We start from the raw sequence: 12,052 nt of genomic DNA, 5'->3' as shown, positions 1-12,052 counted from the left end.
GATGGCTGGTTTCAAAGGAATTAATGAATCTTCTAGCTACCCACAAGTGTCTGGGCAAACTCCCAGAACCATAAACTGCTGATCCTGTAGGGAACCGGGAAACAGGCCCACTGGTGGAACATAGGAGCTCTTTGAAACCACAAAAACAGCAGAGTCATTACTTCCAGACTCCCCAGACTCACCTAGTTAGAGGTCCCTTCTGTCCTTGCTCTGATGAGCCCTGAGATTTTTCAGGGCTGTTGACTTGGGCTGTGTTCAGCAACCCAACAGTTCTCCTCTGGGGCACCTTCTGAGTACAGAGGAACAGCACTGATATCCGGGCTGGCGTACCGATATCACGCCAGAATTTAGTTTTATTTGAACTCACCCAGTAGCCTATTGATTGACTTCAAACAAAATGTCTGGAGCAGGTGTGTTCAGGTTGGGACTGCCCAAAACCAAAGACTCCATCCATATGATCTACAGTGCCTCACTCATCTGCACCGGTGGATATCGGTCTTCAACTCCCATCTCCACAACTCCCATCTCTACAACTCTCATCTCTTTGACTCTCATCTCTATGACTCTCATCTCTACAACTCCTATCCCTACATATCCCATCTCTACGACTCTCATCTCGACAATTCCCATCTCTACATCTCCCATCTCTTCGACTCTCATCTCTACAACTCCCATCTCTACAACTCCTATCTCTACAACTCCCATCTCTACAACTCCTATCTCTACAACTCTCATCTCTTCAACTCTCATCTCTACAACTCCCATCTCTACAACTCCTATCTCTACAACTCCCATCTCTACAACTCCTATCTCTACAACTCTCATCTCTTCAACTCTCATCTCTACAACTCTCATCTTTTCAACTCTCATCTCTACAACGCTCATCTCTTCATCTCTTCTTCAAGGCCAACACCCAGAATTAGGCTTACGGATGTCTTATCAGTAAGAAATGAAGTAATCCAGAATAAAACATCAGGAGACGGCTTCATGTTTAGCCAAATCCAGGTAGCTTGACTCTTGCTTTTTCTCCAACGGCAGACAACTGGAGCAGGGTATGGGACTGGTCTGGGGAGCCTTGTAGGTGAGCGTGTTCAGGAGAGTGGGTTCAGATGAGTGGGTTCAGGAGAGTGGATTCAGGGGAGTGGGTTCAGAAGAGTGGGTTCAGAAGAGTGGGTTCAGAAGAGTGGGTTCAGAAGAGTGGGTTCAGGAGAGTGGATTCAGGGGAGTGGATTCAGGGGAGTGGGTTCAGGAGAGTGGATTCAGGGGAGTGGGTTCAGGAGAGTGGATTCAGGGGAGTGGGTTCAGGAGAGTGGATTCAGGGGAGTGGGTTCAGGAGAGTGGGTTCTGTTGAGCAGGTTCAGGAGAGCGGGTGCATAAGGATTCTGGTAAGCCTTCCTGGTTGAAGGAGCAGCACAGTAAGAATCAGCACTGGATCTGTATTAGAAGACACATCTCAATGTGGACTTTCCCGAGTACAAACGGATTTGCTTTGATGAACAGGCATCACAAAATGTGGAAGAAAAATGTGTGAGAAGTACAAAAAAGTTATAAAAAAGTTTATTAAGTTAAGTTTCATTTTCTTAGCAATGATTTATGGAAGTTCTACCTCTGCTACTATTCTGTTGGTCAGCAATTTGTATAATTAGCGCACACTTCTATGGAAAGAACAAACTATTGCTCAATACCTTGTTTGTCAATAGATTATTGTGTTTTATCCCCTGCCTTAGAATTGATTCTGAGATAAAAAATGCTATGCAACATTGCATCTTACTTTTGTCAAATTGTCTTACTAGTGTCTGTTTCTTTGATTATGGTTAGCTGAATTAGCAATGGGTTAATCCTGATAATTTGGTATTGGCTGAAAAAGAGGGGGAAAAAATTATGATTACTACTAGGCCTACAGTATCCGATTTAGCCAACCATTACTAATCTACCTCTAGTTACTAATCCAGGTGATGGACTTCTTTCTGATTATTGTAAAGTGACTCATCACAATATTATTGTTTATATCAGTGTATATTTGTTTTGTCTCTCATTAGAGAGAGAGATGGCTGTATTGGCTGAACTGTTATCCTTGTTACGCAGCCATACATACTGAACCTTTCAGTCGGATCGGCTCTAAAATTGAGTTCTGTTTCAGAAACCCCGGTGGCACAAAGGAATTGCTTAAAATAAGGAGCCTTGCTCCAAGGGTTATAAGACACTCCTTATGTCTACACAGCAGGACCATAGAGCACCCTGGGAAACTTCACAAGATGGGTATCTTTTGATCTTTTGTCACCAATAACCTTGGAGAAGGAGCTGTATTCTCAGCCATGAGGAACTGTCAAACCATTTACATAGCAAAAGGTCCTGATGAATCATTTAGCAAATTCCTGTCAATGTTGGTATGGACGTGCCAATACTTTTTACAATTACATTTTTAGATTTCAGTCGTTTGGCAGGCGCCCTAATACAGACAGATTTATAGATAATTCCTACATTTTAAGAAGCTAGGTTTGACCATCACACCACTCAGTAGTAGTAGTAACAACAAGTCAGAACTGGAAAACAGTCAAAATAATGAACATAGCAAGTGTTAGTTTATGTTAGCAACAGAGGTGGCTGTAGAGGTGTTTTAGATAGTTATAAATTGTTAGTTAATGTTGGCAACAGAGGGGCTGTAGAGTTGTTTTAGTTATATATTGTTATATATCCAAGCCTGGCTGAAGTTTGCAAAAAACAAACATCAAGTCCCCCAAAAGCACATGGGAAAATATGTTATGATCTGATTAAACCAAGGTTGAACTTTTTGGCCATAATTCCAAAAGGTTTGTTTGGCGCAAAAACAACACTTCACATCACCCAAAAAACACCATACCCACAGTGAAGCATGGTGGTGGCAGCATCATGCTTTAGGGCTGTTTTTCTTCAGCTGGAACCGGGGCCTTAGTCAGGGTGGAGGGAATTATGAACAGTTCCAAATACCAGGTAATTTTGGCACAAAACCTTCAGGCGTTCATTAGAAAGCTGAAGAGGAAAATGAAGAGGCTTCACCAGAAGAAGATTAACATTTTGGAATGGCCCAGCTAGGGCCCAGACCTGAATCCAATTGAACATCGGTGGGGTGATCTGAAGAGGGCTGTGCACAGGAGATGTCCTTCCAATCTGACAGATTTGGAGCACTTTTGCAAAGAAGAGTCGGAAAATATCAAGATGTGACATGCTAATAGACTCTTACCCAAAACGACTGAGTGCTGTTATAAAATCAAAAGTGTAAGGGTGTGCACACTTATGCAACCAGGTTATTGTGAGTTTTTTATTTATTTTTTTCACCCTCAAAGATTTCAGTTTGTTTTCCAATTTAATTGTTCATGTTATAGGTCACATTAAAGGTGGAAAAAGTTCTGACATGATTTTTACTTGTCTCATTCTTTTACATCACAAGAACCTGCCATTTGAACAGGGGTGTGTAAACTTTTTATATCCACTGTATATTGTTACTTTATGTTGGCAACAGAGGTGGCTGTAGAGGTATTTTAGATAGTTATATATATTTTAGCTTTAAGAATTAACCGTGTGAAGACTCAAGTCCCTTTAGATAGTGTCTAAATACGTTTTTAGGAAAGAGAATGTGGTCAACAGAAATGAAATTGGTCAGTACAATTTCAACTATTTTGTTTCTCAAACAAGTACATTTCTTTTAAAAATACTCGTTTTTATTAAAATTGTCAATTGAAACAAACAGAATGCTGACACTTACTGACACAGTTGAACTGGGAAATATAAACTATTCATATGATATATGCAATGAAGCTTATCACGTTTGAATGAGAAAAGGATTAATGTCATCAGTAAAAACACATTAATAACACAATAAAAAAAACTTATTAATGTACATTCAAACACTGACATTGAGAACATATATTCCGAACTGTTGACACACAGCTTAATGTCACCCGCCAAAACATTGAATAAAAAAATGTACAACATCAATACAACATCTCACAACCCTCGTCTAGCCAACACGTCTCCTCTGTGAGCTTGTCTACTGTATCTTCTCTCTGTTTTCTGTACGCATGAATATCCCACTCACAGGCAGTCGTCCACGGTAACTCCAAAAACTCTTTCCGTTTACTCAATGTGTTCAGCACTTCCTATGGGAGGCACAGAAAAACAGGGCAATTAATATTGAGTATCTACAGAATCCAGGGAAAGATGTGATTTGCAACGCAGCAGGAACAACGAAGACAAGTGGCCTGGCCAAGCCGTGAGCCTGAATAGAGACTGAATAGATATGTAGAGGGAAGTCTGTTTAATACATACCACACTGACTTCTCATTCAGTTTCTGACTTTCTCCAGGCGTTTGATATATTCTGAAACCCATTTGCTCTGTGAGGGATGAGGTGTGCACAATCTCATTCCGCTCTTGGTAATGAACCTGGGGGGGGGGCGCACAAACACATAGGGTTTTACTTAAGAAGGATAACTGATAGCCAATCAGTTTCAGGCGCTGAGTGTTGAGAAGAGTGTTCTGCTGACAAGGAGCTGGAAAACAAGGAGCCAAAGAGAAGACCAGAAACCAGCCAATATGATGACGGGGCTTATTAAAACTAACGACGGCACTACATCTATAATCACACGTTTACGTTGTTTCATCACAGGCTAACGGACTGAGATGTTTGCCTTGTTGATAGATGTTAAGACTCACACAGTGGCGTCGATGTCACAGCCTCTGTCGGTGGTCTGCAGGAGGTGGGAGACGATCTTGAAGTGGCGAGGGAAACGGATGTCTGTGGTCACCAGGCAACAGTCCACTGGCACCTCAGAAAATGCTGCGAGAGAGAAAGAGATGGGTTAATGGGAGAGAAGCAGAGGATGTGAGAAACAAGCAAAAACCAATGTCAAGTAAGCCTAGGTTGATGAGAAACTAGAGCCTTTCCAGGAAATCTCATCAGAGATGAACATAAACATATAGAGCGGCCAACACATTTCATGGCTGAAACTAATGTGCCTGGTGGGTTATTTTGACGTGAATAATTCCCGCTTCGGGACAAGCAAGTCTTTATCCGGGAAGTCATATCCTCTAGGCCATTGACCTCTGCAGTATTCACAGCAGATTCAGATGTTTACTGTGAAATCGCCTTGCCATTACTCAGTAATGTAAATGACAGTAGACGTATGGTTTCTTTCAGCATCTTTGTCTGTCTGTCTGTCATTCAGTCTGTCTGTCTGTCTGTCTGTGAGTCCTTACCTTGTGCACAGCCCAAGCAAACAGTCACAACAAAGAGCAGAGCCGCTACTCGAAATGCCATTCTGGTGCGTATTCAGGCGGGGAGTTCAGGTGTTGCCGGCGTGGGAGTTTAGGTGTTGCAGGCAGGGAGTTCAGGTGTTGCAGGCAGGGAGTTCAGGTGTTGCAGGCAGGGAGTTCAGGTGTTGCAGGCAGGGAGTTCAGGTGTTGCAGGCAGGGAGTTCAGATGTGAGAGACTTATAGGATGAGAGAGTGTAAAGATGCTTAGAGCTGCAGGTATTTTATACACACCTGACAGTCCCTTTCACTTTCAGTCTTAGAATTTGAACCCGCCTCTACCCAGGAAATTCCCTTAACCTTACTCTCTTTTCTTTCTCCACTCCTTCTTTCTGTCTATCCCTCCCTGTATTTGGCTCTCACTCTCTCTTTATCGCTCCTGTCTTTACTTTTCACACATTCTCCAGATCTGTCTATTTCTCTCACCTGCATAACATGTATGCAGTGTGTCTTAAGATAAACCCTTGGGGTATTTTGTTCCTCAGGGTCTGGGTGTGTTTGCATGTGTGTGGGCATTGAACTCCAGCTGTCCGTCTCTGGGGTGTGCCAGTCACTGGAGATAGACATCGTCACCTCTTGGAGGTGGGGGGTGGGGTGTTACCAGAATTAAGCTGGTTACCTGCCAAAGTGGTTCGGCAGCATTTCAGTGGAAAGTGTGGGATTTTGTTTGTACATACCATAAAGACACAAATGCAGATATATAGGGGAAAGTCCACGATCAGATGAATGCAGGCACGTTCAGTTTCATAATTCAAACTGTCATTTACAAATATTTTCTTTGGCATAGACTGACATCAGTCTGTGCACGTTCTGTTTTTTGGTAATTCTTAGTTGGGATGTGTTTGAGCAATCTTTTTTTGTTGTCCTCTAAACTGATTATCACGCACCGTAATGAAGCTGCTTGACAATGTTAACAATAGTTGTCCCAGAAAACTGCCAAAAAACTAAATAATAAAACAATCCTATGTATGATGAGCATCAGCCCACTCAACTCCACTAGGGAAGCAACGGCCAAATGAACTGTTTGGTTGTGGTTGTAATGGATCTGTATGTGGTGGTTGTAGTGGTCGTCGTGGATGTGGTTGTTTGGTCTCTAGTGGATGTGTTTTTTGTGGTTATAGTGGGCTGTAGAGGTTGTAATGGATGTTAGGATTGTGGTTGTTGTGATGGTTGTGGTTGTAGTTGATGTGGTTGTAGTGGTTATAGTGGCTGTAGAGGTTGTAATGTATGTGAGGGTTGTGGTGGTTGAAGTGGTTGTAGTGGATGTGGGGGATGTAAGGGTTGTGGTTGTAGTGAATGTGGTGGTTGTGGTTGTTGTGGTGGATGTGAATGTATGGGTTGTGGTTGTAATGGTGGTTGTAGTGGTTATAGGGGATAGGTTGTAGTGGCTGTTGTGGTTGTAGTGGATGTGGTTGTTGTGGTGGATGTGGATGTGGTGGTTGTGGTTGTAGTGGTTGAAGTGGATGTATGGGTTGTGGTTGTAATGGTGGTTGTAGTGGTTATAGGGGATGGGTTGTAGTGGTTGTTGTGGTTGTAGTGGATGTGGTGGATGTAGGGGTTGTGGTTGTGGTGGATGTGGTGGATGTAAGGTTTGTGGTTGGAGTGAATGTAGTGGTTGTTGTGGTGGTTGTGGTTGTAGTGGATGTGGTGGTTGTGGTTGTAGGGGATGTGGTTGTTGTGGTTGAAAAGGTTGTAGTGAATGTGGTGTGTGGTTGTAGAGGTTGTATTGGATGTTGTTGTAGTGGTTTTGGTTGGAGTGGGTGTAGGGGTTAAGTGTTGTTTTTGTTGTGGTTTTTGTGGTGTAGTTTTCTGTGGTTTTGATTATTCCCAACATCCTTATTAAAAAGAAGTGCTTCCATTTTTAAAGATATGAGGAACCCTGCCAGCACACTTTCAAAACAATGGAAAACCCCTCCACAGCAACAGGACATTTTAACAAGGCTGCTGTTCAGGTCAATGTCAAGGGCTCTGTCTTGGAGCTCTTTATGTTCATTAAGGGAAAGTTCAATATTTTCAGTTGCTTTCAGTTTCACTTCTTCCAAGTTTTAGAAAGCATCTTCAGGCTGATTTCTTGCAAATGTTTGTCAGGGAACACAGCAAAAAAAAAAAAAATCAATGCAGGAGACAAAACATATATAGTGGGTGTTTTTTTTTGTTAGGGTTCACAAAGCTGGCCTTAAATGAATTTTGCATTTAGCCTTACAGGTTCAATATATGTCCAACCAATTGCTATCTACATCAAAATAATGATAAGACTGGAAAAGCTGAAGTCTACCAGGGTTTGATCCCTGCTTGTGGATTAAGCCAGGGGCCCCAAGCAAGGAGGTGCAGTTGACCAGCAACGTCCAGGGTTAAGAGGCTGGTAATCAAATACGTTGCCCTGTCTTGCTACAACGTAGCAACTGCTTGTGACAGCTTGGGTGCCTGTGAGGTCAATCAAGGCCTGGAGATGTGTTCCTTCCGAAAACCAAATTATTATGGTCTAGTCCTCCAGGATGATCAGAATCAGAACGTCTTTGGATATAACTCAACATTGACTGTTTTCCGATTTTTCAGGGAGGTGTGGCGATGAGGCACAGGCCTTAATCACAAATAAGATCTAAAGATTTCTAAACAATCCAAGTGATGAAATACCCCTGCATTGTCATAGAGGACTTATTGCATTAAAAGAGATGTGGCTGTCATAGAATGGCAAAACTTAACCACTACAGCAAAGGATTATTTGGAAATAAATTGAAAAACAGATAAGATGATGCATTTGCTATCAGGCCATTGTTTGAGGTTTTTGTTGGTGGCACTTGGATGTGTCAAGCTCAAGTTCAAAGATTATTTATCAGATGCACCGAATAACACAGCATCATTCTGAACTATTACATTTTTGTGACATGGCACACAGCATCTTGGTAGTAGGAATGATCAGATATACAAACCCGATTGGGACACTGTACAAATTGTGAGTAAAAAAGGAATAGAATAATTTAGAAATCTCATAAACCTATATTTAATTCACAATAGAATATAGATAACATATCTAATGTTGAAAGTGAGACATTTTGTAATGTCATGCCAAATATTGGCTCATTTTGGATTTCATGAGAGCTACACATTCCAAAAAAGTTGGGACAGGTAGCAATAAGAGGCCGGAAAAGTTAAATGTACAGATAAGGAATAGCTGGAGGACCAATTTGCAACTTATTATGTCAATTTGCAACATGATTGGGTATAAAAAGAGCCTCTCAGAGTGGCATTGTCTCTCAGAAATCAAGATGGACAGAGGATCACCAATTCCCCCAATGCTGCAGTAAAATATTGTGGAGCAATATCAGAAAGGAGTTTCTCAGAGAAAAATTGCAAAGAGTTTGAAGTTATCATCATTTACAGTGCATAACATCATTCAAAGATTCAGAGAATCTGGAACAAACTCTGTGCGTAAGGGTCAAGGCTGTGCCTATGATCTTCGGGCCCTCAGCCCTCAGTGAACACAATCCACCGTGCCATTCGCCGTTGCCGGCTAAAACTCTATAGGTCAAAAAAGAAGCTGTATCTAAACAGGTTCCAGAAGCGCAGACGTTTTCTCTGGGCCAAGGATAATTTAAAATGGACTGTGGCAAAGTGTAAAAGTGTTCTGTGGTCCGACGAATCAACATTTGAAGTTCATTTTGGAAAACTGGGACGCCATGTCATCCGGACTAAAGAGGACAAGGACAACCCAAGTTGTTATCAGCGCTCAGTTCAGAAGCCTGCATCTCTGATGGTATGGGGTTGCATGAGTGCGTGTGGCATGGGCAGCCTACACATCTGGAAAGGCACCATCAATGCTGACAGTTATATCCAAGTTCTAGAACAACATATGCTCCAATCTCTTTCAGGGAAGACCTTGCATTTTCCAACATGACAATGCCAGACCACATACTGCATCAATTACAATGTCATGGCTGCATAGAAGAAGGATCCGGGTACTGAAATGGCCAGCCTGCAGTCCAGATCTTTCACCCATAGAGGAAGGTGCGACAAAGAAGACCTAAGATAGTTGAAAAACTAGAAGCCTGTATTAGACAAGAATGGGACAACAGTCCTATTCATAAACTTGAGCAACTTGTCTCCTCAGTCCCCAGACATTTGCAGTCTGTTATAAAAAGAAGAGGGGATGCCACACAATGGTAAACATGGCCTTGTCCCAACTTTTGTTGATGCCATGAAATTTTAAATCAACTTAATATTCCCTTAAAGTGATACATTTTCTCAGTTTAAACATTTGATATGTCATCTATGTTGTATTCTGAAAAAAATATAGAAATTTGAAACTTCCACATCATTGCATTCTGTTTTAATTCACAATTGTACAGTGTCCCAACTTTTTTGGAATCAGGTTTGTATATACAGCAATAATAAACAGAACAATGTAATCTAGCAGCAAATATTAAGTGTACAATGGGGAATATGAACAATATGGGTAGAAGCATTGAATATTATAAATATAATATGAGTGTGATATGCCAACGAATGGTACATACAAAATAATATTCTCATGTACTGAATGTACATGGAAAGACATCAGAGCATTTGGAATGTTCATGTGTGATCAGTATGATCATAGATCATTGTTGATGGTTGAGGAGCCTTGTGGCCTGAGGGAAAGAACTGTCAGTCTCCAAGTGCATGCCCCAATGCTCGGGTAGCGTCTACCAGACGGCAGCAGTGTGAACAGACCATAGCCTGGGTGGCTGTAGTCTTCATTCATGTTGTAGTTTTTGATAGGGTTCAGTAGGGTAAAATAATTTACCGTGCTGAACCCTATTATGCATCTGTTCATAATGTGTCTAATTAGGCTTGTTGAAAACACATTCGATTGAACAATAAAAGCTCCACTCGTGCCAACAACCCTAACCCTGATTTATCTGGCATAACAATAATTTTCTTCCAACAGAGCAGACAGGCATTGTCAGTAGGCATTTCCGGATCTCACTGCGCTCAAACGATTTCACCGGGCAACTCAGGCGTCCGCAAAGCTAAGAGAGTCAAGTGAATGAGCATGCTTTCACACGCAGTGGGTTTAGCGTCTTACCCTCAAGAGGTTTGCCACTATGTCACTGACACTTACTGTAGTGTTGTTGCCTCTAATCCAGGAATGTCTTCGCTTTGACTGGTTCAGTATCGGTAGCGGCGCGTTGAGAATTTCAAGTCTCTCTCATGACCTCTCTTAATAACAGCCTTCGGACATCATCTGTCTGTGCTTTCCCTCTGTCTCAGAAGGCCCCATTCAGGTGGTTGAGAGCTGCTCGTAATTTCTGGCTCCCAAATGGCACATTTAGTATGTTGGTTAGCGCACTATTTTTGACCAGAGCCCAGAGTAGTGCGTAAGGTAGGGAACAGGGGGACATTTTGGCCATGTTGAGAGTACAGACAAGTCTAGCCACGCCAGTATGGGATAAGCCGATTTATAGAAAACAGGATATGAGATATTTTTTTGTATTTATTTTCTGTACAAGTGCTAAGCCTTCCTATACTACAGAGGAAATGCATGTGAAGTGTCCTTTATGAGTGTTCATTCATTGTTTTGACGCCACATTTGCCACATCCCATTCTAGTAGCTCACCACATCCCCCAGGCAAGCCACTTGAAACGTTTTTCTAACTGTTTTTATAGAGCAAAAGCAACCATTGAAAAAATTATCCAACTATGGAAAAATAGGGCAGTAGTGTGGATGAATCAATAATCAAAAGGTTGATAGATCAATCGACGGAGCCAGCAAAGTTTTTTAAAATAAGTCACTCTCTCAAGGAGCAAGGCACTTAACCCTGTAATCCCTCCCAGGTTGTTGCTCAAAATTAGAATGTGTTCTCAGTCATACTTACCTGTTTTATCGTGAGCTACTGTGTGAATGTGACATCTGCTGTGAAAACTACTTCTAGAAATATTGCCTTTGGCCCCTTCAAACTTACAAGGGTTAAAGATGCACTCCAAGACTTTTCTTATTTACAAAATAATGTTCTAACCTCCCAGTTAGGGCTGGTTGTGCAATTTGTTGTTAATAGTATGTATATAATCTTTTAAGTAGAATCACTATTACAGCTCAGCTAGCCATGAAATTCTATGTTTGAGAGGAAGTGGTTTTGAGGATGTTGGGCAAAAATCTGCACATACAAGACATAGTACACACATTTCCAGGGGCCCGATTTGGCTCTACAGCAGGAGACAAACAGCTGTTAAAATTACAGACTGGATTGTTGTTACCTTACAAAATGTATTTACACTGAGTATTACTGACATCTATAATATGTTGTTGTCTCAGAAAGCTAGCTTCTTAAGGATGTGAGCTCTGGATATGAGCATATGCCAAATAACCAAATTGTAAATGTAGTAATTAGCCTTCATTAGCACTACAAACTATGAATTGATTAATCTGTGAAAACACTATAAATGCCTTTTTACGTCAGTTTTCTCAACGAGGCACTTTGTTTTCAATTATGGTGTATGCCCTATTGTGTATTGTGTACTTACAGTAATATACTGATCGTCATGCTCAGGCAAGTCCCGCGGGAACGGCCAATTGACTTGACTGCGGGCCAACTGGCTTCACCTCACAGAGTGCAAGCACCAAGCCTTATAACAATTAATCCTATTGAGAATGTTCTAGACACCCACAAGACAGTCTGCACTTGGGCATTTCCAATTGGAAATGAACATGTCACTGTTTACACATGTGGGTTGTGCTGTGTTAGTAATTCAAATTAAATATTATTTTCATATGCATTGCATGGGAG

Source organism: Esox lucius, chromosome 13 (assembly GCF_011004845.1).
Source record: "Esox lucius isolate fEsoLuc1 chromosome 13, fEsoLuc1.pri, whole genome shotgun sequence".
NCBI classification, from domain to species: Eukaryota; Metazoa; Chordata; class Actinopteri; order Esociformes; family Esocidae; genus Esox; species Esox lucius.
Note: the sequence above shows the minus strand (reverse complement) of the source record.